Here is a 27,625-nt window from a genome sequence, read left to right as displayed (position 1 = left end):
ATGACTTTCAGGTTTCCGAATGTGTTTTCAAGTGAGCGAAGTCTGCCCTTTGTTCGGTACACGTCTTTGTCTGAGTTAGTGAGGATTAATCCTTCTTTCTCTTCAGTTATCTGCATTTATCAATAGCTTTTCATTTGAATTTCCCCCTATGTTCTGAAATCATACAGGGTTAATTTTCTGCTTTTGTGTATGTGTGGTATTGTTCCCTGAAGAACATTAGTTAAACATGTGACACCTTCTCCATACTCAGTTTACTTGCACTGCACTTCCTGGAAAGTCTATTACTGTAGCTGGGCTCCTAAAAGCCGTTTCTCTGTGTTTTCATAAGATGCTTGCAAGTTTTTGTCGAAATTGCGTAATTTTTTATTTCGTCAGTCTTAGTTGCTTTGATGTACAGTTTTTGCTGCAGACGTTACTGGTTTTGGGCTGACACACACCTTGTTATTAACAGTAACTAGTCGCACAATATGGTACCAAAAGGCCGCGAATAGTTTATGTACAGAAAGTGAAACTGTGGGCAACAAGTACTCTCACTGATATAAGCCTATGTGTCTAGAATTGCACCCGTTGGTAGTGTCAGTCAGGTGCAACAGTAGTCACATGGGCTAATATCAATGAGAGTACACATCTAGCCTAGTCAAATATAGCATGTTAATTCTCAACCAGTTCACGTTTGCTACAAAGTACTGAAGTACAAATGTCGCCTATTCAAGCATTTAAGTCACAGTGGAACGGGATGCACAATTAGTTATAATATATTTTTCTAAATGTTCTGTTGCCAAGCACAGTCTGTCTCACAATATGTTTTTATAAACAGAGAACGATCGCAAGTCAACGGTGCACATTTATATAGAGGGACTGTGTTAGGCGGTTCTACAGTTTCACCATTAAATAAGCAAGACAAAATAACAAGATTTGAGTATCCAGGGTTCTTATTCAGTACTGGAAACTAAATTACCCACTTCACTTGGTACAACAGTGGACTGCCGAACTGCATCTTCTATTATTCCCACAGCCTCATGGACAGGTACACTTGAAGCATCCAGCATCATAATACAGTCAGGAATCCAACTGAAGTGATTCACTTGTATGAAACTGAACTGAGCACTGCAGAACTGTTCTGTGCTGACAAGGATTCACTCACGATCACTGCAGGATCAGAAGAAAGGGCCTCCATCACTGACTTACTGTAAAAAATCGCAACTTCAGTCCACATTGCCCACCTTGTTGTCATTGGATCCGGAGGCAGAGGTACATCAGTAAGCTGCTTCTTGTAACGTTGTACACGATGAGGACATTTCAAGAAAACCTGTTTCGTTGCTGATATCAGTGTATTTACTTCGGGGAACTGATGTCTAACTGCCTCTGCCACTCGTTGCAATGCATGAGCCGTACATGTAACATGCGCTAAGTTTGGATAAAATAAATTAAACTATTTCCCCGCTTTCAACATCTATGGAGCCGTGTACATCAGTCGGACTCACTCTTCTTTTACGTCATGTTGCCATAGTACTCTAAGTCCACCATTAATGACTCAGGCCGCTGTTGACTATTTATTGTATCCAGAGGTTTACTATAAATTAAATAGGGTTTAGAAGCAGCCTCAGAGTCCAGCTTGCCCATGGTTAGATTAGCTATGAAACGACTTATAGCATCTGTTGTCCCATCAGCAGAGATCCACATCGCACATTTTTCAGTGTCAGCCCTGACTTTCTCTAATATGTCAACCTGCTAAGAATCCAGATGATTCCTCCTGAGAGTGGACTCGACAGGAATGTTGCGGTTGCAGTACTTCAGCAAGGAAATGGTTACATAGAGATACCTGAAGCTTGTTCCAGGGTTGTGTTTCCTGTAAGCAATGCAGAACACAGTTCATGTAAAATACACTATTAGATGATGTAAACTGTTCCTGCAACTGTATATGTAGAACCTGTTTCTTTGAAAAAGTCCGTTGTTTGTTTCTAGTATGTAGACTGCTTCGTAAATGTTGTTCACCTAGAGATTTCATCGTACATCTTATATGGTTCGCATGTTTGGCGGTGGACTATTTTACCATCAGTGGTTAAAGCACTGCCAATAGAAATCCATGTTTCAGCTTTGGTGAGAATGAAAGCGCAACCGGTGCCTTGGTTAATTTAAAGGCAACTGACAGTTGCATAGTATGAAGCATTAGAGAACAAGAAAAGAAAATGTATAAAACGAGTCACTGCTGTTCGCAACGAACTTATGCAGTGTGGTTTTTAGTGCATTGGCGCTGGCGACAGTATGAGAAACAGAATAACAAAACTAATTTCTTTTCCTTTCTTGCTGGCCGGAGTGGACAAGCGGTTCTACGCGCTACAGTCTGGAACCGCGCGACCGCTACGGTCGCAGGTTCGGATCCTGCCTCGGGCATGGATGTGTGTGATGTCCTTAGCTTAGTTAGGTTTAAGTAGTTCTAAGTTCTAGGGGACTGATGACCTCAGAAGTTAAGTCCCATAGTGCTCAGAGCCATTTGAACCATTTTTCCTTTCTTGCTAAGTAACGAAAATACATGGGACTCACGAAAATGTATGATAATTCTGCAATAATATTAAAATTTTTAAAAAATTATGTAGTACAGTGGGAAATACGTATTATACCTCAAAATTTGTAATTTAAAACTTTGAAATAAGTGTCCTTTCAGTGTGATTCGTTGACATTTTAGTTTTTCTTTTAACTACATGTAATGGAGCAGAATACCGGGATGTAATTACATAAAATCCGGGATCTAATCAGGACATAAATGGTCAGCTTGCTTTAGGGATAGACCAACTGCAACATTACCCACGCCCAGCAACTAGACCATTTATGTCATGACTTAAGCACAAATCGGCAACCTGCAGATGTTCAGTTAGTTAGTTAGTTAGTGTATCATTTTCCGCGAAAATTCGTAATGACGTGGAACTTCTTATTTTTCAACAAAAGAAACCGGGTGTAACACAATAAATGCGTAATAATACAGCGAAGGTGGCTTTTATTAATCATGAACATTGTCAGCTGTGGTGTTCAACATGATCAACATTATCTTGACGGAGTCCTGAGCAGAACGCAGCGCGACATGCGGAATCAGATTAAAATAAATTCGAATACAAGAAGGAAGAATGTTTCTATGAACTACATGAATAACAAAAACGTAGAAAAAAGTTGAACTTCGTGAATAAATGTCTTACGTTTCTTTTGGAATGACATTCGTCGTAATCCATACACGAGGAGTGTTCAAAAAGCAACTGAATTTGTGGAATTTTCTATGGAATTTTATTTATTCTTCATTGTTGTGGTTTCAAAATAGTCTCCTTTAGATATTATACATGTTCGACAGCACTTTTGTAATCCTCAAAACACTTCATGAACGCGACCTTTGTGATAACTTTCAGGTCTCTTAGCGATCCGTTTGTAATCTCTGTGTGCTTGCAAAGTGCTGGTCCTTTACGGTTTTCTTTCTTTCTGAGAACAGAAAAAGTCACGTGAGACCATTTCTGGTGAATATGGAGGCTGTTGCTTCATTACAGTATTGTTTTTGGCCAAATACCTACACCTTAGTGTGACCAATATTGTGATGCAAAAGCCATGAATTGCTTCGCCACAAATCCACCATTTTTTTTTTCGTATTGCTTCACCCGAAACGGCGTTGAAATAGTAAGTAGTACTCCTTGTGACTGACCTTGCGGCAAGAACTCATGGTACACTATGCTATTAAAACTGAAGAACACAGCACTTGCCGAGCGTTTTCCGGTCTTGGCGATCCAGAATTCTTCTACTGCGACTTTTGAGCCTAAGTTTCGGCGTCATATCCGTAAAATCGTGTTTCACCTCCTGTTATGACACGTTTCAACTGTTCCGCATCGTTGTTAACTTCATCTACAGACTCCTCAGTAACTTCCATTGCTGCAGTTTTCGTTCGAAGTAAACAATTTTGAAACAAATTTTGCTATCACACGTTTCATAGTCAAAAAATAAAAAAAGTCATGGCGTGAAACAGTTGATAAGGCAACATCATCAGCGATTTCTCTGACTGCGATCTGGCGATTGTTTATAATCATTTCTTTCACTTTTTCCACGATTTCGTCTGTCGACGCTATTCTGGGGCTCATCTACCTCTTCGCGGACTTCTCGCAAACGTCTATAACACTCGCAAATTCGTGTTTTCCTCATATCAGACGCACGAAATGCAATATTTAACATTTGTAAAATTTCGCTCTGCTTTATTCCGTTCTTACAGGAAAACTGAATACTTATCTTCTGATCAACTTTAATACAAAACAAATAATTGCCGATACTATCAAAACAAATGTAGTCTTTTAGACAGCTGACAACAGACTAAATATCTGGTACGTCTAACACCGTGTAGATATTTCTCACGCATTCCTACCAATCCAACAATGCAGAAATTGCGGGAATCGATCGTATTTCACCCGAGAAGCAACGCAATTTTCGTTGCTTTTTGAACACACCTCGTATGTACCAACTTTGGTTGAAAATTTTGTAGGTGTTCCGCAGTTACGTTTAGAAGTCACGTCCATCCATCGCCCTACCTTCTCCCCCGTCCCTACGACTGAAAGGAGCGTCCTAAAACTTTTATTTATTTTTTCAAGCTGAAAGTCACGAGTGCACAAGATACACGAAGGATATGAGCGTGTAGTGATAACTGAAAATTGACTTACGCATACACGTCACCAGATTTATGCTTATCTGTCACCACTTTTATGACCTCTCGCAAATAGTAGTGCCAATTTTGTTACGCCCCTGCCCCCAGAGAATCCCATTCTTCGCTAGTAACGAGTATGGTCTGAAGCTAGGCAAAAATGTCTCCATGCGAAAGCAGCCATTAATGTTTGTATCACTGACAGTGCTATTATTATACCTAGGTCAGAAGAACAAAGTGGCTGACAGCTATTTCTCAGTCATCAGTCTACTGACTGGTTTGGTTCTGTGCAACACAGATTCCTCTCTTACACCAAACTCTTCATTTCAGGAGTACCAGTTGTGCCATAATTCCTCAATTATTTGTTGGGTGTATTTCAGTCTCTGTCTTTCCCTCCAGCTTTTATCTTATACAGTTCCATTTACACTCCGCAACAAAATTAAAGTATCGCTTTTTGGAAACCCTGTAATTCCCATCGTTTGCGACACTTACGTTTGAAATTTATCTCAAATGTGCGTACAACTTTTCTGTGCAAAGGTGCAAAAGGTTGGTGCCCTGCGACGTCACCCTGTGGTTTGACAACGCTTCAAACAGGAAGATGTCGATTCTTGCGAAAAAAGGCCACAACTCAGAAGTTCATGTGACGTGTAAGGTGCGTTAATTATGTCACATAGGCACCAAATATCACCGCAGTTCTGTTCAATGCCACGGTTTTTGTCACACGATCGGAAGGCCGCTACATCCCCTCTTACCCACATTTAACTCGTTCTTTTGACGCCTCTGCAATGGAGGTCGGAACCGTGACGCCCAGCTTTGAAATCGCACGGTTTTCTGATGAGGTGGCGAGGAAACCATTACAGACACAGTCACGAAAAGGCCGCAGGGGTGGCATACAGGGCGTCAATGAAACCACCCCCTTCCTTGGGTCATTGATTGCCACACATTTCGTGGTCGAAAACGACAATTTGCAGAGTGATGAGCAACAGGAGGATATTCTTGACAACCTCAGACGTTTTCACCCTTCTCTCAGCACGTTGTGGAGTTGCATCCACATCGAGTGTGATTGCAGCCATTTGGTGTGTAGCACCACCGCAATTTTTGCTCTCGTGTACAAGCGGTACCTCTAGGGACCATTCAAAACCATTCGACGAAACCAGCTAAGGGTGCTTACGATCTTCCAGCACTCCTTTTTTGTGCCCCCCTGTGTTGTGATCACGGCGGGATGCGACACTGACACATGCGAGCATAAAACAGCAAGACCCACCCCCACCCTACCTCCCAGTTCGGCAGAAGTCACGGTAGTAACCGCTCATCGTTATTGGGAATTTTAAAAAAGCATCTGCACAGATAGAACGCGTGACGAGAGTACTAGGCGGCTTCAGGCAGGCTACACTACTGCTCTTTCGCGACTACAATGCCGCTCTTGCGCCTGATAGTAGGCCATCCGGAATGGGGAGTGTAAAAGGGGTTGCCGGCCTGCAGGCGCCTAGGACGGGTCATGGGTTCTGGCTGTACAGAAGTGATCCTTTAATTCTGTTTCGCAGTGTAGTACCATGGAAGTTATTCGTTGGTGTCTTAACACATGTCCTATCGCCTTGACCCTTCTTCCTGCTAGTGTTTTCACGTTCCTTTGATTGGTGATTCTGTAGCGAACATTTCTACTCCTCACCTTTTAAGTCTACTTAATTTTCAACACCCCTCTACAGCACCACGTCTCAAACCCTTCGACTTTTTTCTTTCCGGTTTTCTCACAGCTAGTAGTTTACAAAAGAGTGTAGCAACAACCTACCAGAGAACGAACTTGGTCGCGCTTCTACTAAGTTCGCCATTGTCAAATCGCTGTACGGGTGGCAAGTACGGCCATTATCATGACAGTCGTGATTCGTTTTCACCGTACCTTTTTTGTTTCCATGTGCTTTTTTTCTTCAGAATATGCAAAAGAACATCTGCAGCTAATTGCAAAAATGAGCAGCAAAGAAAAAGTAAGGCTATTAAGTTCTTACTCTGTGCTAAAAAGCAGACTCTACTCAGAGGAATATGCGAAAGGGAGCAGATGCAGTAACATTGCACCGCCGTCATATACAAGAGCCCAGTGGAGTTGGTTTGCCGTTGCTTTCCGCCGATCTGTTGTGAACTATCACTGGTGTAACTGCATCGTGTGGATGGCTTTGATGGGTGCTTGTACAGAGTAATGCTGGATACATGTTGTCACGTACGAATGGATGGGAGAGGGTGAAACTCGCTACTCCTCTCGAAAATCGTTAAGAGTTTCGTATACCCTCATTTCATGAGAGACTGTAGAGAGGTTGGGGCTAAATCCAGGAAACTGGCATAACCACTGGTGATGAGGAATTTCACGCCGCCACCTCTCCTCCCCTTGTCAGCCAAATAGGGGCAATGAAAATTTAATCACCACCTGGATTCGAACCAGCTTAACTCCGAGTCGAGCACGACCGCACAGGCGTGCGTTAGCGACAGCTGCTACATTTTTTTTTCTTTTTGCTTGGCAAGAGGTTTTCTAGTATTCTTTATTTATCATTAATTTATAACTATGCATTTTCTTACAATGTACTTTATATTTTTTACAGTAAATACTCTTTGTAACATATTTTTGTAAATACTTAAAACCTGAGACATTACTTGATAATTTTGCAATTTTGCCTCATTGATATCTCAGGTGCGGCTTAATGAAATGCCATGGTACAAAAATTATCAAACAGCGTTTCAAATTAAAGGAAAAAGTGCAGAAATTGGTATTCTTCTGAAAGCATTATGTTGTATCTAGTCACACGCGAAAACTAAATAAGAGAGTCTAAGACAAAAGCCTGTGCGACACTTTCACAAGAGAATAAAAATACAACAAAATTCAGAGTACTGTGTTGGGAGCACGCCCGCATGAGCAGACCCCCGCTTGTACACACATTAGTAGCACATTATTAAAAACATAATCTGAAGTACACACACACACGCATATATGATACAAATGGACTATTCTTACATATATTTACGTAAATAAAAATTCTGCAATAGTAAAGTGTAGAATGATGATAAACAGGTGCAGATGACAGTTATCATTCAACATCTGAGTTTTAAAATTCTCTCGAGAAAAGTACATAGGTCAATAATTGTAACAATAAAAATTTACAAATCAAATATTTTTCAAACGAAAAATGGCGAGCGAAGAAGATTTGGCAAATTTTGTTTAGTAGTTACTATCTTCTCAGTATAAACGATGTAACAGTTGATACTGACAGATCGTGCGATAAATACTTTGTTGTTGCGTGTTTGTCGGCAGTCATCAACTTTACCACAAATATTTAAGAGCATTTTTGTCGATCCGTTTATCTCTGAATTTCAGATCGTCTTGCAGGCCTCATGTATATATGTTCATGTACTTCTAATACTGCTTCATTAGCTTGAAAAGTGTGTCGGCATATATCCTGTTGGATTACTTTAAAAAAAGTTAGTGTCTAATGCAAAGATTACCGTTATGCCAGTTTGATCTTCACAAATTAAATCAGCAGATTTATTTAACATTGAGGAATTCTTTTACTACGTGTGTAGCTCCATTTTCTCCCAACACAGATGGCCATGAGAGAAACAGGCCCTTTTTAACACTGTGATAACAACTGACCACTGTTGACACAATGTGAATAACATGGATATTGGGAAAATGCTTTGTGCTAAAGCTAAAACACTCAACCCAATCGCCCACGATGTATAGCCCTTTAATTTGCTGACCTCTGAACTACTTGTTGGTGAAGTTATTGGCGGGTTTCTTTATCAGCTACTGTCCCCCACATCTAGATTTATATCTAGCTACCTGACTCCTACGACATTCACGCCGGACGTGACAGCCAAACTGGTGTCACCATGCTCTCCAATCATCCACCCATGACAGCTTGTGGGAGCAACATTTAATTTCTGTGGCGCCGGGAACCGGAAACGAGATGACTCTAAGCTTGTACGAGAGCCATTGTCACGATTCTTTGGAGGGCTATTCAGATTCCAAGCAACATACGTTAGGATATCAACTGATTTAGTAACAATGAGCAAAATGGTATTTGGACTGTGCTTCACCAAGTTCTGAATCATTCCTTTGAACCTAGTAGTGTTTCTATGAACCAAGTCCAACCATAATTCTCCTTCCTTCTGAGAGGTCGCAGAATTCACTATGTACAGCCTTGACCCTGCAACTATAGCACAATCAATGCTAGTAACAATCTTCCCTGTTTTCATAAACGTAAGGTTCGTATTGAAAATCCACCGTTTCACTCTTCAGTTCGACAGCAACCACATGAGGTAGTGGAACTTCACTTGCATCATGCTGTGTCAGTATAATGAAGGCACACAGCATTCCAACCTGGCCGGTTCCCACCACCACGACCTTGTTGCCGGATGTTCCCTGTGGCTCCGCAACTTCGCTCAAGAGAGCACTTGCCATTTCAGCCATTCCGAAAACTTCCTGTCGTCTGTTTTCGCTGCTACAGTCTCCAATGCTATGCACCCGCTCACAATTCCTCTTCATATTCGAACCATGTCTGTAACGGAGTTCGTTGTCCTGTACGAGACGCGATCTATGGCCAGTCGTACAAAGCTACGGAAGCGAGTATTCAGTAACACAAGTTAACGGAAAATATACAACAGTATTTAGTACTAAATTACGCAGCTGTCGCTGCCGCGGCAGAAATCAACCCTACGCATCTCTGACTGTAAATTACGTTATAAAATTGACTGGATTTTCTGTCGATGCTTGGCAGAACATGATAATAATAATAATAATAATAATAATAATAATAATACGAGTACAGTATTAAATAGTGTAATACCTCCTAATGTTTTGCAAAATTATATTTATATAGTCATGAACCGTCTTTGGGCTTCTTAGGCCATCTTCAGCTGACAACTAAGTGCTGTTACACAGGTAAAAATGATGTGCGATTTACATAGACGTTATCTGTACCGAAGATAAAAATGTGACGTTAAGCGTAATTCTTCACTTTCTCGCCGATCTATTCGCGTCCTGAGGTACTGGGTATTCTGCCGGATATCAGTGTTGTTCATGCACGATATTTCGGCAACGTGACTCGTTGTCTTTATGGGGTGCTATCTTAAAGTCGTGCATGCACGACGCTGATATCCGGCGGAATACCCGACACTTCAAGACGTCACGATGCACAGTGTTTACCTATGTAAACATTAAATATTTGTCACACAGAAATAATTACATTAACAAAAAAGGGGGGAGGACAATTTTTATATGAGATACATTTAATAACTGATGAGAAATGAGATGAATTTACTGTTTGAATCTAGTATTTGTGATCAAAACTTAGTTTAATAAAAGAGAAAACGGAAACTGAGCCTGTTTAAATTACTGAGTGCTTTAATTCTCAGATGACATTCTGTCTCATATGTTTGTTGATTTCCAGTGTTTCCAGTAGTATCACCTTTGTGCTTTCTCAACAGAACGTAAAACTTCGCTTTCTACAGCCTATAAACGATTTTCTGTTAAAAAATGATCAGCAAAGATTGAATACTTCTTCCTTAATTTCCAGCTTCTCTCTTGTTCAGGTAACTTAATTTTACATTCTGTTAAGAAAAGCAGAACAATGACCCTACCGGAAATAGTGGAAATCAACAAACACATGACACAGAATGCCAGCTTAGTATTAAATGGTGAGACTAAATTTCCTCTTTCTCCTTTGTTACATTGAACTGTTGTCACAAATACTATATTCAGGTTGCAGATTCCTAATTCATCTTATTTCTCATCAAATATTAAGCGTATCACCACACACAAAAATTGTTCTCCCTTTTTTATAGTTAAAATTTAATGTTCCCTTTCTCAAATACTCCACGTCATATTTGTATCTTCTGTGCAAGTAATATCTGTGTAAGTCGAACATCATTTTAGTCTATGTTTGCGACATTCAGTTGTTACCTGAATATGGCTTAAGAAACCGAAAGCGGGTCCGTGAGCAAATAAACAATTATTCAGATAATTAGGAAGTGCTTCTTATTTAATATTATTAATAATTTGTCTTGACAGATAGGTACAGCTGGACAGATGTATTAATGTGTCATTAATGTAATGTATAGACTGCAGTTTTAATTTATAATCAGTTACATCCAATGTATATTTCACTCGTAGCCCGAGGTCTAACGTCTTAAGCAGTTAGTAGCTTAGATCTTAGTTTTGAGCCATCTGTAACCTGAAGTTTACTTTTGTTATATGCGCGGTTCAGTACAGACAAGCACATGGATTAATTTTTACACAATACTTTGTTTGTATGATTAGCTCACGTAGTTGACACATTGGTGTACAAATGTTATTCCTGTATACATTGACACTTATAGCTAACTGTTTAGTATTATTAGGGAAATGTAAATAGTGTGGTTTTATTTCATAATCAGTCACACCCAATTTATGTTTCAGCCATAGCCCGAGGTCTAAGTTTTCTGTTATTGGCAGCATGTCGTCTGTAGCCCAAGGTCTACATCGTGATACACGCGTATCTTATTGATCTGTAATGTAGGTCTATTCTCTAATATAATTCCCAACATCCCTTGTTTCTACAAATTGCACATTAGCATTTTGTGTTATACAGGGCGTCTCTCGTACGAGTCGTCAGACGTGTATTCTCTGGTTTTTCGGCAGTCCTGTTTCTGCAACACGTAGCTGCTGTCAGCCAAACAAATGCTGCTCATCAAGTCTTTCATGCGACCCCAGCGCCGACAGAAAGCGTACGTAGGTTGGTTTCCGGTTACGAACAAAATGACTCTTAAATCAGCATTTTACGTGCCATTCGATAGAGCGCTCCAAGGTTACTCTAACGCATTATTCATTTTGTCGATACGTATTAACAGGAGCAGTGAAACACGAGGAATAATCAGTACTCCAGCAGCAACCGATCAGCGCAGTCATCACGAGCCAGGGCAGTGCTATCGCAGCTGGAGTACTCGTTATTCCTCTTGTTTTGCTGTTCCTCTTAATACGTATCGATAAAACGACGCTTTCCATAGACGCTGGGCGTCACACGAAAGACGTGATGAGGAATATTTGTTCAGTTGAGTTGAATTACACGATGCAAAAACAAAACTCCAAATAGCTGCCGAAACACCAGAGAAAATGCGCCTTACTACCCTTAGGAGAGACACCCTGCGTATGCAATAGTTTGACCTCATTGTTTTGGAGCACTCCATTACTAACGTACAACAAAAATGTTTTATTGTGATTATTACATAAATGTTCATTTATGCATCCAATGAGATTATATATTATGTTTGTTGACTTGCATTTTATTGGTGGTAAAGATGCCAGTTTTTATTGTAGCGTAGATACACTACTGGCCATTAAAATTGCTACACCACGAAGATGACGTGCTACAGACACGAAATTTAACCGACAGGAAGAACATGCTGTGATATGCAAACGATTAGTTTTTCAGAGCATTCACACAAGGTTGGCGCCGGTAGCGACACCTACAAAGTGCTGACATGAGGAAAGTTTCCAACCGATTTCTCATACACAAACAGCAGTTGACCGGCGTTGCCTGGTGAAACGTTGTTGTGATGCCTCGTGTAAGGAGGAGAAACGCGTACCATCAAGTTTCCGGATTGTAGCCTATCGCGATTGCGGTTTATCGTATCGCGACATTGCTGCTCGCGTTGGTCGAGATCCAATGACTGTTAGCAGAATATGGAATCGGTGGGTTCAGGAGGGTAATACGGAACGCCTTGCTGGATCCCAACGGCCTCGTATCACTAGCAGTCGAGATGACAGGCATCCTATCCGCATGGCTGTAGTGGATCGTGCAGCCACGTCTCGATCCCTGAGTCAACAGATGGGGACGTTTGCAAGACAACAACCATCTGCACGAACAGTTCGACGACGTTTGCAGCAGCATAGACTATCGGCTCGGAGACCATGGCTGCGGTTACCCTTGACACTGTATCACAGACAGGAGGGCCTGCGATGGTGTACTCAAAGACGAACCTGAGTGCACGAATGGCAGAACGTCATTTCTTTGGATGAATCCAGGTCTGTTTACAGCATCATGATGGTCGCATCCGTGTTTGGCGACATCGCGGTGAACGCACATTGGAAGCGTGTATTCGTCATCGCCATACGAGCGTATCACCCAGCGTGATGGTATGGGATGCCATTGGTTACACGTCTCGATCACCTCTTGTTCACATTGACGGCACTTTGAACAGTGGACGTTACATTTCAGATGTGTTACGACCCGTGGCTCTACCCTTCATTCGATCCCTGCGAAACCCTACATTTCAGCAGGATAATGCACGACCACATGTTGCAGGTCCTGTACGGGCCTTTCTGGCTGCAGAAAATGTTTTACTGCTGCCGTGGCCAGCACATTCTACAGATCTCTCACCAGCTGAAAACGTCTGGTCAATGGTGGCCGAGTAACTGGCTGGTCACAATACGCCAGTCACTACTCTTGATGAACTGTGGTATCGTGTTGAAGCTGCATGGGCAACTGTACCTGTACACAGCATCCAAGCTCTGTTTGACTCAGTGCCCAAGCGTATCAAGGCTGTTATTACGGCCAGAGGTGGTTGTTCTGGGTACTGATTTCTCAGGATCTAAGCACCCAAATTGCGTGAAAATGTAATCACATTTCAGTTCTAGTATAATATATTTGTCCAATGAATGCCCGTTTATCATCTGCATTTCTTCTTGGTGTAGCAATTTTAATGGCCATTAGTGTATGTAATCTGGACTTTCTCTTCACTGAATGATAAGCTCATTTATCGTAATTACTATTCACAAATGTTTTACAGAGCTTCTTATGTTTTTACTAAAAATGGTTCAAATGGCTCTGAGCACTATGGGACTCAACTGCTGTGATCATCAGTCCCCTAGAACTTAGAACTACTTAAACCTAACTAACCTAAGGACAGCACACACATCCATGCCCGAGGCAGGATTCGAACCTGCGACCGCAGCAGTCGCACGGTTCCGGACTGCGCTCCTAGAACCGCGAGTATGTTTTTACTCTATGATATTAAACTCTTCAGTCATCTGAGGTTATATAGCCCTGAGATGCCAGTTGCAGGCCTTCACAAAAATAAATGAAGTGTTGTGATGGTCCTCAACTACTTACCCTCAGACTCAGAGTTAAAATATTAAAAGTTTTGGCTGGTTTCGTTGTCTAGGGGCTGGGATACGTAGTTGCCGCATTACAGGCCTAATACTGCTGAGTCTACAGTATACAATATGAATATAGACATGAATCGAATGGTCGAAGGTTCCTATCACTCAGCAATTCCAAATTATTGAATGAAATATTGCAATCACATAAAATCTGCAGATGCTATTCTTAACGACTTTAAATGATGAGTAAGATAGTAGACGTACCTATAATAATGCCGTTTATTACTGCAAAACACTTATTGGTGTGGATGGTCCAGCAAGTAAATAAAATATAAGTTGAATAACAGGGAAACTAAAGATTCCTACTTCACGTAATTAGTTGTGAACAACAACATAGCTTGCGAGATATTCACTTCTAAACGCATATCACGTCTTCACTGCAGAAGCCACTGAAATCTCACAAGTGCACAAGTCGGCACTACGAAATATTTCTATCTCCCGCGAACACGCGCAAACCGCTCCACAGTCTCCAAGTCCCTGTCCGCCGCTCGTGGTCTCGCGGTTGCGTTCTCGCTTCCCGAGCACGGGGTCCCGGGTTCGATTCCCGGCGGGGTCAGGAATTTTCACCTGCCTCGAGATGACTGGGTGTTTGTGTTGTCCTCATCATTTCATCATCATCCAGGACAGTGGCGAAATTGGGCTGAGCAAAGGTTGGGAAATTGTACGGGCGCTGATAACCGCGCCGTTGAGCGCCCTACAAACCAAACATCATCATCATCATCATCCAAGTCCCTCCTGCGACCGTGCGTCAGTCGCGCCGTCCTGTCCAGACTCTCCCGTGTCCTCTCCCGTACCATCCCTCGCGGCGCACTGTTCAGAACTCTTTCACCATGTCCTGTGCGACTGCTTTTGGAACGATCGCTGTGATTGGCTAGAGCGCTCCCGCCCTGTCTCCAAGCCAACGCACACTCACAAACATAATGAAACACATTCGAAATACTGGATTTACATTTAAATAACTCGAAATTAAATAAATATTCTTAAGTCTGGACGATAAACACGCTCTAAAACACGTTATTAAATACATAAACAAATTAAATAAACATATATCAAAGGAATAGTGTAATCCCTGACACAGTACTCGTTAAAGCCTGTGCTATGGTAAGTGAGCGGGATTCACCTTATGAGAAAGGATTTTCGCATAGATATCTACCGTGTGTACCTGAATGGTGGCAAATCAGACTTGCATCCACTCTGTAATAACAATGATCCGTCAAGTAAGTACGGAATGCAATTACACGTCAGGATGGATCAAAAGCAAACAAGAAGATGCTACCAATTAGACAATAATACGGTCGCCAGCCTAATTAGGCATTAACTGAGTTTCTTCCCCGTACAAGTTGGTATATATTCATGCAAAACAACAGGCTGTAACACTGCATAATATAGTAGAATTTTAGAACCAGAAAATCTATTGAACTGATAGTTTCACGTTCTGTACTGATATGGAAATTCATGAATACATAACACTACACTATAATGGTTACTAAAAAACTTTTTACTGTCTATTAATCTGACTAAAATCGGGCATAGGTTACCGTAGAAATTGTACTTTCATGCCACACACACAAAATTTCAATTTTGAGAAAGATAAAACACTGATAAATTTTGACTTTTGTATGGCGAGGCACAGAGCACACATACAATCACAGCTGTGGCTCTTGACGTATCGGCACTTTAATTCTTCTTAGCGTAGCAATACTTTTCCATTTAGTGCCTATGCAATTTTGCCATGCTGTGTGGGCGTTGGAACGGCATACCCGAGGCTCAGTGAAGCTATGTCTTCCAGGAGAGCCTCCTCGCTCCAGAAGGTGTTGCTCAAACCAGTGCCAAACTCCAACTACAACTGCTGAGCCCGTTGTGCCGTGCAGTGCCCGCGCGCATTTTCCCGCGCTCGCCTGCCATCCACCTTTTACCGCTCCCTGACAGACAGGGTATTCACCCGAGGTTTTGCATTCTACATATCCTAACACATTGCCTACGTGTGGACCAGACGCACAGTTACAATTTTAAACATCTTACAACAGTTTCAACATTTGTTACATTTCAATTCTATTAGAATATTACATGACATTTGACATAAACATTAATATTCACATTGAAACTTATTTACAGTTTTCTTAACATAATGGCATGAAACAAAAAGAAATGAAATCAGAACATCTATTACACAAGTTTATCCTAAAATCAGATGAAAAGAATTATTAGATGTACAAAAGTACAGAGTCATTGTTGTTACAATAGGAATAAAAGGTAGGACAGTAGCCTAATGTCTCTGTGCTTTCTAAAACACAGTAAATATTTAACCAATTTCTTCATGAATAGTATATACCGGATATAAACGAAGACATAATTGAATAAATATATTTATAAGCATGCTGCTACCGTTTCCCGTGTAACTGTGGAGTACTTAAGGCCTTACGCGACCGATACTAATAGGCCACTTTGACCCGCAGTATCTCATTTACTATTCAAGTTACTGCCTGAAATTTATACGAATTTAGGTTTACACTAATAGCTTTGTAAAGACACGTCGATCAAAAAAATCGGATGAACCGTTTAGATTTTGGAAATTCGTTGCTGAGTGTTACTTGTGTAATTTATCATCAGATACTAAACTTTAAACTAATAAAGATATTGAAAATCTGATTACACCTTCAGAATTGTCGTGCAGATTATGGTAATATACATGTTTCTTTTTGGGGTATCGTGATTCATCTGGATACTAGTCATTTCTATGCAAAATGTGAAATGGCTGCATTAAGGTTTCACAAAGTCCACCATATTTGGCACTACCGGCATGTCTCCTTCATCGACACAGCGTCACCATGGAATTCCCAGCCATGCGGTGCCTGGACCCTGGCTAATGTTCGGCACCATGTGGCTGCCAACGAGCCGTGGACCGCCGAGCGTGGCCACGCCAACTCCAAACTTAGAATATTTTCGGGGCGCCATAACTCGCCCGTTACCTCACACAGTCGACTGTTAACTGTCAGTAGCATGTATACAATTTGCCAGTGTTTTTCCAGATATTACCAAATTAAAGTTATTTTACATTCCCAAGTTTGTCACCATTTCATTTACTATGCTGATGTGTCGCTATGAGTAATATGCATTTTTGATCCATCAGATGTATAATTTTGTTAAGTACTGTAACCTCCCCGCAAATAATAAAGAAAGATAATGCTCAAATGTAAATGGACATAGAGCTAAGTGTAAGCTCCCCAGAGAAATTTTGAAACACAGTAATTGAATGTTAACTAGAATACAACTTAATGTAACCTCCCAGCAAATAAATTTAATGACAATGACAATTAAATAAAAATAGCAATCTGACCCAAATGTAATCTTCCCACAAAAATGAAAGTCAATTCAGTGATAATAAAATCTCAGTGACAATGAAAACGCAAATAGACCGAAATGTCGATCTTAGGCCCTGTTCAATAATTAAACTGTAATTCTTACCTTAGTAAAACTGCATCTGCTCTTATTTTTCGCCATAGCTTGGAGGAAATTCATTGCAAAAATTTTGAATTTAAGGGAAACTTTTCTTTAAGGAATAGCAAGGGAAATATTTCTTTCATTAAAGGATTCTTTGTTAAAAAATTGCTTTGAAAACAAAATTATTATTGGGGCGATTCTTGGACAAATTAGTTACAGTTAATTTACATCATTAGCTGAGCGCAATGCTGCTTCATTACCTTATTTAATAATAATATACCTCGTCCTGAATCTTGACCAGAATGCCATGTCGACGCCCGCCGACTGCTCACACACAACTGCTAACACGCAACTGAACTGTCTCGTAACTCGACTGCCACAGAACTGAACTCTCGCGCGGTCAAGCGCAGACTAGGAACGACAAATAGCTCTCTGGTCAGAGACTCTGCAATGCCTCGCCATCGCCGCCACACAACATACGTGTTTCAGTACTGTATATGACGTTGATATTCAGAGGTGGTTCTTATGTTTCGATCTTTTCATCTCTGTATGCTACAGCTATTTTTTCTGTTTGTTCAATCTTGTGATGATGGTTGAAGTAACCACAACTGGTCCAGAATAAATTTAAGTATCCGGGTGTTCCACAGTCCATGTAGCACTCCTCTAGAGATTGTAGAAGGGGCTTAGCAGATCAACTTTTTGACATAGGAGCCCATGTCTGGAAACGTCATCCAACGTCGCTACTGTACGTCAAATTTATAGGCGCCAGCGCCAGTAAATGTACATGCATACAGGGTGATTCTCGTGTTCAAAGCTTTCTAGGATGATAGGGGAGAATAAAGGTATCAATTTGAGGTAAGGGTTCCTTTGCCGGAAGCGAAAGAGTCGAAAGTTATAAGCCAAAACCGACTTGATACCTCAGACAGTGGAATACATGTACTGAAACTGTAGTTGCTAAGATTGTAAGGTAGGAAACTTTCGAAGGTGGTAGTATGAACTAAAACAAGGAAGAAATGTCCAGTAAACATGGGTTCTCAAATGTATACCTGAGGGGCTTATGAGCACTTTTCCATCTTCTATGTTGTCAAACACATCTTCTCTATTGAACAAGCGCTCACAGTTCTTACGATAAGCGCTTTAGAGCCCATGTTTACTGGACTTTTTCCCTTGTTTTGGTGTATAGTACCCTATGATCTTAGCGACAACATCACCAGTACATGTATTCCACTATCAGAGGTATCAGAACGGTTTTCGCTTATAACTTTCGACGCGTTTGTTTCCGGTACAGGGGCCCTTGCCTTAAATTGATATATTTATCCTTTTACATCACCCTTGAAAGTTTTTAACATAATCACGGAATCACTCTGTATGTACTTATATTTACAGGGCCGGCGCCTATAACTTTGATGTTCTGTAGCGTCGTTGGATGACGTTTCTGGAAATGTCTCTGTAAGTCCTTCTTCATACAGATGGTTGTGGGACCTAGGCTGTTCAATATAAAATATCGAAGCGAAACACCTAAATTTCCAACTGTTGTTTTATTTGAGAAACCAGTTTCAGCGCTAAATTTTGCTATATTCAGGCCCCATCACCGACGTGTAGGAAGAACCTCATCTCTGGTCCAGTCAAAACAGGGACCAGCATTCAATGACTTGTATCCGCAGATTTCTACTTAACACACCAATCCCTTCGATCGTCACTTGCCGGACATGGGTTACAATGTAAAACGTGATCCACCAAGTTCCTTCTGCAACCTCTAGGGGTATGTAAAATGATTTATGAAACACCTTGTATGCATCTGGCGGCAAAAAATGCTTTTCTTTGAATACTTATTAGTAGTAAATCACCTTGTTGTTGTGATAAGGAATAAATCGCGGATAGGACTCCCTCACGCCTGATCTTGCCTGGAGCATGTGGGTTGCTGCCGAGGACTCATCCTTGGCGACCACATGGAAGATCAGAGATTAAATTAGATTCATTTTTCGTTCCGTAGACCAAAAAAATGAGATGATTCTCGTGACTGTGGAACATATCAGAAAGTATAAGGTAAAAGGCATAAAACCTTTGCATATAATACTTGCTACACTGGTCATTTGTCAGGAGATTGTCAAAACAGGTGAATACATTACAGTAAACTGGAACCGCTAACATTTACAGAACTAATACGTTGTCAGAATGAAACATTGTTATGCACTTTTAATAAATTTATCATACACAGAATACCTAATCATGTCTGTTGTGACAAAGTGCTGTCAGAACTGAAATCTAACATATTTTTACATAAGCTGATTTAACAGTCCCTGATTCATCTATAGAGTAGGAGTTGCCTATTAAGAAGTCTTTCAGACTCTGCTTAAACCGTGTTTTATCTAAAACCAAGTTTTTTAATGGTTGCTAGAAATTCATTGAAAATGTATGTTCCTGGATATTGGACCTCTTTTTCGACCAAGGTAAGTGATTTTAGGTCTTTATGTATATTGTGCTTATTCCTAGTATTGATACTATGTATTAAGCTATTGGTTGGAAATAGAGATATATTACTTGCAACAAATTTGGTTAAGGAATAAATATACTGAGAAACAGTGGTTAGAATACAAAGTTTCTTGAAAAGGTTTCTACATGATGTTCCTGAATTTACACCACAAATGATTACTATTATACGCCTTTGCACGTTAAAAACTTTTGCTCGGTTTGATGAACTACCCCAGAATATGATCCCGTATGGCATAATAGAATGAAAGTAAGCAAAATATGCAAGTTTTTTTATATTTATATCTCCTACATCTGACATCATTCTCATTGCGAATACATCCTTGTTTGTGTGCTTAAGTAATTCTGTGGCATGCCCATCCCAACTGAACCAATTATTGAGTTGCAATCCCAGAAATTTAACGCTGTCGATCTCATCGATCTGCATATCTCCATATGTTATACACATGAAGGAAGGAAAGCTCTTACAGGTTCTGAACTGCATATAGTGGGTCTTATCAAAGTGTAAGGACAGATAATTAGCTTTAAACCATTTATTAATGTCACTGAAATTTTGATTAGCAGCTATTTCTAAATCTGTACTTGACTTGCGACTTACTGCAATGTTTGTATCTGCTAACAAAACAAACTAAGCATCTGGCAATATAACAGCCAAGAGGTTATTAATATACCACAAGAAATAGTAACGGACCCAAGATGGAACCTTCAGGAACACCACATGTAGTTATTTTCCAGTCAGATGAAACTGCTTAGTGGCCAGGTACTTCGCAACAACACCCTTTGTTTCCAGTTAGTTAGATAAGACTCAAACCTTTTCGCAGCATTGCGGGTAACACCATAATATTCTAATTTACTTAAGAGAATACTGTGGTTCACACAGTCAAAGGCATTTGACAGGTCACAGAAACTGGCAGTAGCCTCTAATTTATTATCTAATGAATTAAGTACATTCTCACTGTAAGTGTAAATACCTTTCTCTATAACAGGACCCTTAAGAAAACTGAACTATGAGTTGAACCATATATTATTTGGGGTCAGTTACTTAAGGAGACGCTTGGGCATAAACTTTTCAAACATTTTGAGAAAGCTGGGAAAAGTGAAATTGGTCGAGAATTTGATGGCATCTCTTTATTCCTCTTCTTGTAAAGAGGCTTAACTTCACCATATTTTAGCCTATCTGGAAATGTTCTGCTCATAAGAGACTGATTACACAAATAACTTAAGGTAGAACTCAACTCGCTTGAGCACTCTCTGATTAACTTCGTTGATCCAATAAGTTCTCTCTTCAGTTTGTAGAAGTATACGTAACATGAATTGTGAAATACCTTGTATACAGCTGGTGTCACAAAGCATTTCCTCTAATACACTACTGTCCATTAAAACTGCTACACCAAGAAGAAATGCAGATGATAAACTGGTATTCATTGGACAAATATGTTATACTAGAGCTGGCATGTGATTACATTTTCACGCAATTTGGGGGCATAGATCCTGAGAAATCAGTGCCCACAACAACCACCTCTGGCCGTAATAACGGCCTTGATACGCCTGCGCATTGAGTCAAACAGAGCTTAGATGCCGTGTACAGCTACAGCTGCCCATGAAGCTTCAACACGATACCACAGTTCATCAAGAGTAGTGACTGGCGTATTGTGAGGAGGCAGTTACTCGGCCAGCATTGACCAGACGTTTTCAGTTGGTGAAAGATGGAGAATGTGCTGGCCAGGGCAGCAGTCGAACATTTTCTGTATCCAGAAAGGCCCGTACAGGACCTGTAACATGGGGTTGTGCATTATCCCGCTGAAATATAGGCTTCCGCGGGGACCGAATGAAGGGTAGAGCCACGGGTCGTAACACATCTGAAATGTAACGTCCACTGTTCAAAGTGCCGTCAATGTGAACAAGAGGTGACCGAGATGTGTAACCAATGGCACCCCATACCATCACGCCGGGTGATACGCCAGTATGGCGATGACGAATACACGCATCCAATGTGTGTTCACCGCGATGTCGCCAAACACGGATGCGACCATCATGATGCTGTAAACAGAACCTGGATTCATCCGAAAAAATGACGTTTTGCCATTCGTGCACCCAGATTCGTCGTTGAGTACACCATCACAGGCATTCATGTCTGTGACGCAGCGTCAAGGGTAAACGCAGCCATGGTCCCCGAGCTGACAGTACATGCTGCTGCAAACGTCGTCGAACTGTTGGTGCAGATGGTTGTTGTCTTGCAGACGTCCCCATCTGTTCACTCAGGGATCGAGACGTGGCTGCAAGATCCGTTACAGCCATGCGGTTAAGATGCCTGTCATCTCGACTGCTAGTGATACGAGGCCGTTGGAATCCAGCACGGCGTTCCGTATTACCCTCCTGAACCCACCGATTCCATATTCTGCTAATAGTCATTGGATCTCGACCAACGCGAGCAGCAATGTCGCGATACGATAAACCGCAATCGCGATAGGCTACAATCCGACCTTTATCAAAGCCGGGAACGTGATGGTACGCATTTCTCCTCCTTACACGAGGCATCACAACAACGTTCCACCAGGCAACGCCGGTCAACTGCTGTTTGTGTATGAGAAATCGGTTGGAAACGTTCCTCATGTCAGCACGTTGTAGGTGTCGCCACCGGCGCCAACCTTGTGTGAATGCTCTGAAAAGCTAATCATTTTGCATATCACAGCATCTTCTTCCTGTCGGATAAATTTCGCGCCTGTAGCACGTCATCTTCGTGGCGTAGAAATTTTAATGGCCAGTAGTGCCAGTTTCAAGTACTTAGGATGCATATTCTCACACGATGGCAACATAGTGAAAGAACTGGAAGCGAGGTGTCGCAAAGCTAATGCAGTGAGCGCTCAGCTACGATCTACTCTCTTCTGCAAGAAGGAAGTCAGTACGAAGACTAAGTTATCTGTACACCGTTCAATCTTTCGACCAACTTTGTTGTATGGGAGGGAAAGCTGGGTGGATTCAGGTTACCTTATCAATAAGGTGGAGGTTACGGATATGAAAGTAGCTAGGATGATTGCAGGTACTAGTAGATGGGAACTATGGCAGGAGGGTGTCCACAATGAGGAAATCAAAGAAAAACTGGGAATGAACTCTATAGATGTAGCAGTCAGGGCGAAGAGGGTTAGTTGGTGGGGTCATGTTACACGCATGGGAGAAGCAAGGTTATCCAAGGGTGTCATGGGTTCAGCAGTAGAGGGTAGGAGGAGTCGGTGTAGACCAAGAGAAGGTACCTGGATTCGGTTAAGAATGATTTTGAAGTAATAGGCTTAACATCAGAAGAGGCACCAATGTTAGTACTGAATAAGGGATCTTGGAGGAATTTTATAAGGAGGCTATGCTCTAGACTGAACGATGAAAGGCATAATCAGTCTTAAATGATGATGATGATGATGAGTAGTGTAGTAAATCACTTTGTTCTTGTGATCAGGAGTAAATCGCGGAGCGAACTCTTACGCCTCATCTTGCCTGGAGCACGTAGACTGCGGCCGAGGACTCATCCTTGGCGACCACGTGGAACAGACGAACGTTCGTCGGCTAGCGTAGTGGTCTGTACAAAGTCTTTCAAGTGCTTCGGATAGAGTCCTGTCGACTTGGGTCGCACCCTTGAACGACCAGCTTGTAGAAGGAAATGTTTCTTCCTCTCGGGCGCGAAGGTCGGCGGCCGTCGAGGGGTAGGTGAGGGCGCACCGGCACCACCCGTTGGTCTGCGGGGCGGGGGAATCGACCCACGGGGGGCGCGGCGTAGCGTAGCGCCGAGCGCCAAGCCCGGACGTCAGTGTTTTTGGGTCGCGCGGCGCGGCGCGGCAGTGTGCGGCCTGGCGTGGCGTCTCGGTCGGCTTCGCAGCAGCGGCCGCGGCGCAGCACGGCGAGCCGCGCTAGAGGTAGGCCAGCAGGCGCGCCGGCTCGCCCGCTCAGTGGTTCGCGGACGCTCGGCGCCGAAGCACGCCGCCGACACCCACGCTGCGCGGCGTCGCCTCCGACTCTCCGTGGAGCAGCCGCGATGTACCCCGTCGGCGACGGAGCGCGTCTCGTCGCTGTCAGTGCTACGTTTAAACAACTTCACCGTCTTCTTGTGCTACAAGACACGACTTCACTGCTTCCTTCTGTGATTTAGGTAATGGTTGTGCCGGTGTCGAAGGTAACAGTGCTGCTCCGTTGTCATTAAACGCTAATACACAATTCGATGCACCACGCTTCCGAGGTACCACTCCACCACGATATTACTGCACTTCGCTTGCTGTGTCAGTTACTGGAAAGACGCTGTGACCGTACAGTAAGCAAGTACAGTGGTGACTAAAGAAAACGCAGGGCACTGTGGAGATTTCCAGACAGGCGCGGACATACTATCAAGCGTTCCAGCGTGTTCTCGTGAAACATCATGACAAGCACTTAATCCTACCTTATCGCCCCTACTCCCAGGTGCAGTAATATCATGGTAGACTAATAATTTCGTTGCAACGTCAACTCAATATTATCTCTTCATTCAATGTATACAAACATTCGCTATTTTTAGCAGATAAAAAATTCTCCCTGAGTACTTTGGTGAGCCGATCACGCTGTTTCAATCCATGATAGCTGTGCATCACGAGCACAGTAATGATACCTCAGAAATTACGTGGTGGTGTCTGATCCATCTTTATGATATAAATTGAAGCTTATGAATCTTGTACGTGGCGTGTCAGGCCTGGTGTAAATTTCCCAAGTGCGCTGAGAGCTGATGTTACAGAGTGTCCATTGTAAACTTTTACTCACATGGTAACGATTTTACTAGCGTGGATTACGATTACCTCAAACGTATATCACTATAGTCGACCAGACAGTGGTTTATGCAGGTAGTGGCTCCTCAGTCGCACGCTCTTTAGGATTAAATCATATATTAGAATTTACGTAATAGCGTCCTATAACTAACGGCGTGTGTCAAACGTGTTAACGTCCTCGTTATCGGGTCTATCAACAATGGAAGCGGATGGGTGTCATTGATACAATACCAGCTGTGCTACCAGAAATGTGGATACTTCGTATAAGTTAACAGTTACCATGGAAACCTTGGTCGTCCAAGCATTTTTAATGGTATCAAAGTATCTGATTCCTCTTTACACTTGAGAGTGACAGATCCTCCGTCAGCAATCAGAGTGACGTGTGAAAAAACTCGGCGACGTCTGGGTGTAGTTTGATGCTACTCTCAGTCTGACGAGCTGAGGTGTTCCATCAGCGTGTGACGATTACTGTAGAGCGATATTCGTTGAATCGGCCCTGCACGCGGCGGCTGTAGTGCGGTGGCGGTCAGTGAGGACGATAGTGCTGGTGAGACGCTGGTTGCCTCCAGTCGCCTTCCAGCCGCTCCAGTGCCGCCGGGCAGGTGTTCTGCGGAACGCCGAGGGTCTGATGAGCTACCTCAGCGCGCTCTGCGGCGGATGCCGGTCCTGGGTGAGTACACGCTGTCCCTGCCTGCCGCTGTCCCAACACAGCGGCGCTACGCTACAGACGTGTGAATGTTCTTAGACTCAAGTAGGACTCTTGCAAAAAAAGGCCTTTCATTGAATGTTTATGGCTAATTAAATGTGATTCTTTGCAGTGTACAGATGTGCCACACGTATTAAAAATTTTAATAAAAAAAATATTACACTACTGGTCATTAAAATTGCTACACCACGAAGTTGACGTGCTACAGACGCGAAATTTAACCGACAGGAAGAAGATGCTGTGATATGCAAATGATTAGCTTTTCAGAGCATTCACACAAGGTTGGCGCCGGTGGCAACACCTACAACGTGCTGACATGAGGAAAGTTTCCAACCGATTTCTCATACACAAACAGCAGTTGACCTGCGTTTCCTGGTGAAACGTTATTGTGATGCCTTGTGTAAGGAGGAGAAACGCGTACCATCATGTTTCCGACTTTGATAAAGCTCGGATTGTAGCCTATCGCGATTATGGTTTATTGTATCGCGACACTGCTGCTCGCGTTGGTCGAGATCCAATAACTGTTAGCAGAACATCGAATCGGTGGGTTCAGGAGGGTAATACGGAACGCCGTTCTGGATCCCAACGCCCTCGTATCACTAGCACTCGAGATGACAAGCATCATATCCGCATGGCTGTAACGGGTCGTGCAGCCACGTCTCGATCCCTGAGTCAACAGATGGAGACGTTTGCAAGACAACAACCATCTGCACGAACAGTTCGACGATGTTTGTAGCAGCGTGGACTATCAGTCCGGAGACCATGGCTGCGGTTACCCTTGGCGCTGCCTCACAGACAGGAGTGCCTGCGATGGTGTACTCAACAACGAAACTGGGTGTACGAATGGCAAAACGTCATTTTTTCGGATGAATCCAGGTTCTGCTTACAGCGTCATGATGGTCGCATCCGTGTTTGGCGACATCGCGGTGAACGCACATTGGAAGCGTGTATTCGTCATCGCCATACTGGCGTATCACCCGGCGTGATGGTATGGGGTGCAATTGGTTACACGTCTCGGTCACCTCTTGTTCGCATTGACGGCACTTTGAACAGTGGACATTACATTTCAGATGTGTTACGACCCGTGGCTCTACCCTTCATTCGATCCCTGAGAAACCCTACATTACAGCAGGATAATGCACGACCGCATGTTGCAGGTCCTGTACGGGCCTTTCTGGATACAGAAAATGTTCGACTGCTGCCCTGGCCAGCACTTTCTCCAGATATCTCACCAATTGAAAACGTCTGGTCAAGGATGGCCGAGCAACTGGCTCGTCACAATACGCCAGTCACTACTCTTGATGAACTGTGGTATCGTGTTGAAGCTGCATGGGCAGCTGTAGCTGTACACGCCATCCAAGCTCCGTTTGACTCAATGCCCAGGAGTATCAAGGCCGTTATTGCGGCCACAGGTGGTTGTTCTGGGTACTGATTTCTCAGGATCTACGCACCCAAATTGCGTGAAAATGTAATCACATGTCAGTTCTAGAATAATTTATTTGTCCAATGAATACCCGTTTATCATCTGCATTTCATTTTGGTGTAGCAATTTTAATGGCCAGTGGTGTATATTTTACTTGCCTTTTGTTCGACTCTACTGCAGACCAGTTGATTTCAATATTCATGCTGGTTCCAAGTTGTTCGTAATACCCGTAACTGGAACTGATGACTTTTAGTTTTTCTATTAATTATTTTCTTCTCTTTTCGTCTGGCACAGTGTTTTTTGGCTTTTAATTATACAGGCTGAATGTGAATAAGAAACATAATCCATGGATAACAAACTACACGAAATAGTTCTCCATATGTAAGCTTCACAAAATTTTTACCTATGGGTATAGGTCAGCCCAACGACATAAAAACAGGTTTGGTACACAAAAACAAACTTGTCACAGCTCAGGACTGGCCAAATACAATAATGGTAAGACCAAAAATGGGCACATACCACGATTTTTACCTGAACGTGCTTTTTAAGGATTAGATCATTAATAAAAATTCAACGCAGACGATACTCTAACATCCCTCATGTTTGCAGATGACATGGTGTACTAATCTACATCTGTGGTTGATTTCGGTTGACAGTCACAGGACACACAATGTAAAATGAAAGTTAAATTGCAAATATAATTTAAATAACAATCAAATCGATATTTTCTAATCTAAACATAATCTGTATGTATTATTTCTGGAAAATAAAGTAAAAAAAGCTCATTGCGGATGCCATTGCTGTGGTGAAACGTTTTTTGGTGTTAAAATAATAATTATGTGTACAAGAATTGCTTTGTGGGTTGAAGAAACGTACAGGGTAAATAACCTAAAACTTGCACCTCAGATATTGCGGAAATGGGAAGTGCTATTGGTGCATGGGT

General features: G+C 42.2%; 1 pseudogene; it reads right to left on the bottom strand.

Moving 5' to 3' along the window:
* Positions 1-8,189: 8,189 nt before the first annotated feature.
* On the bottom strand, positions 8,190-9,116 carry LOC124596279 (annotated as a pseudogene).
* Positions 9,117-27,625: the final 18,509 nt, after the last annotated feature.

Source organism: Schistocerca americana, chromosome 1 (genome assembly GCF_021461395.2).
Source record: "Schistocerca americana isolate TAMUIC-IGC-003095 chromosome 1, iqSchAmer2.1, whole genome shotgun sequence".
In the NCBI taxonomy this organism is placed as follows: domain Eukaryota; kingdom Metazoa; phylum Arthropoda; class Insecta; order Orthoptera; family Acrididae; genus Schistocerca; species Schistocerca americana.
Note: the sequence above shows the minus strand (reverse complement) of the source record. Positions and strands in the feature narration are given on the sequence as shown.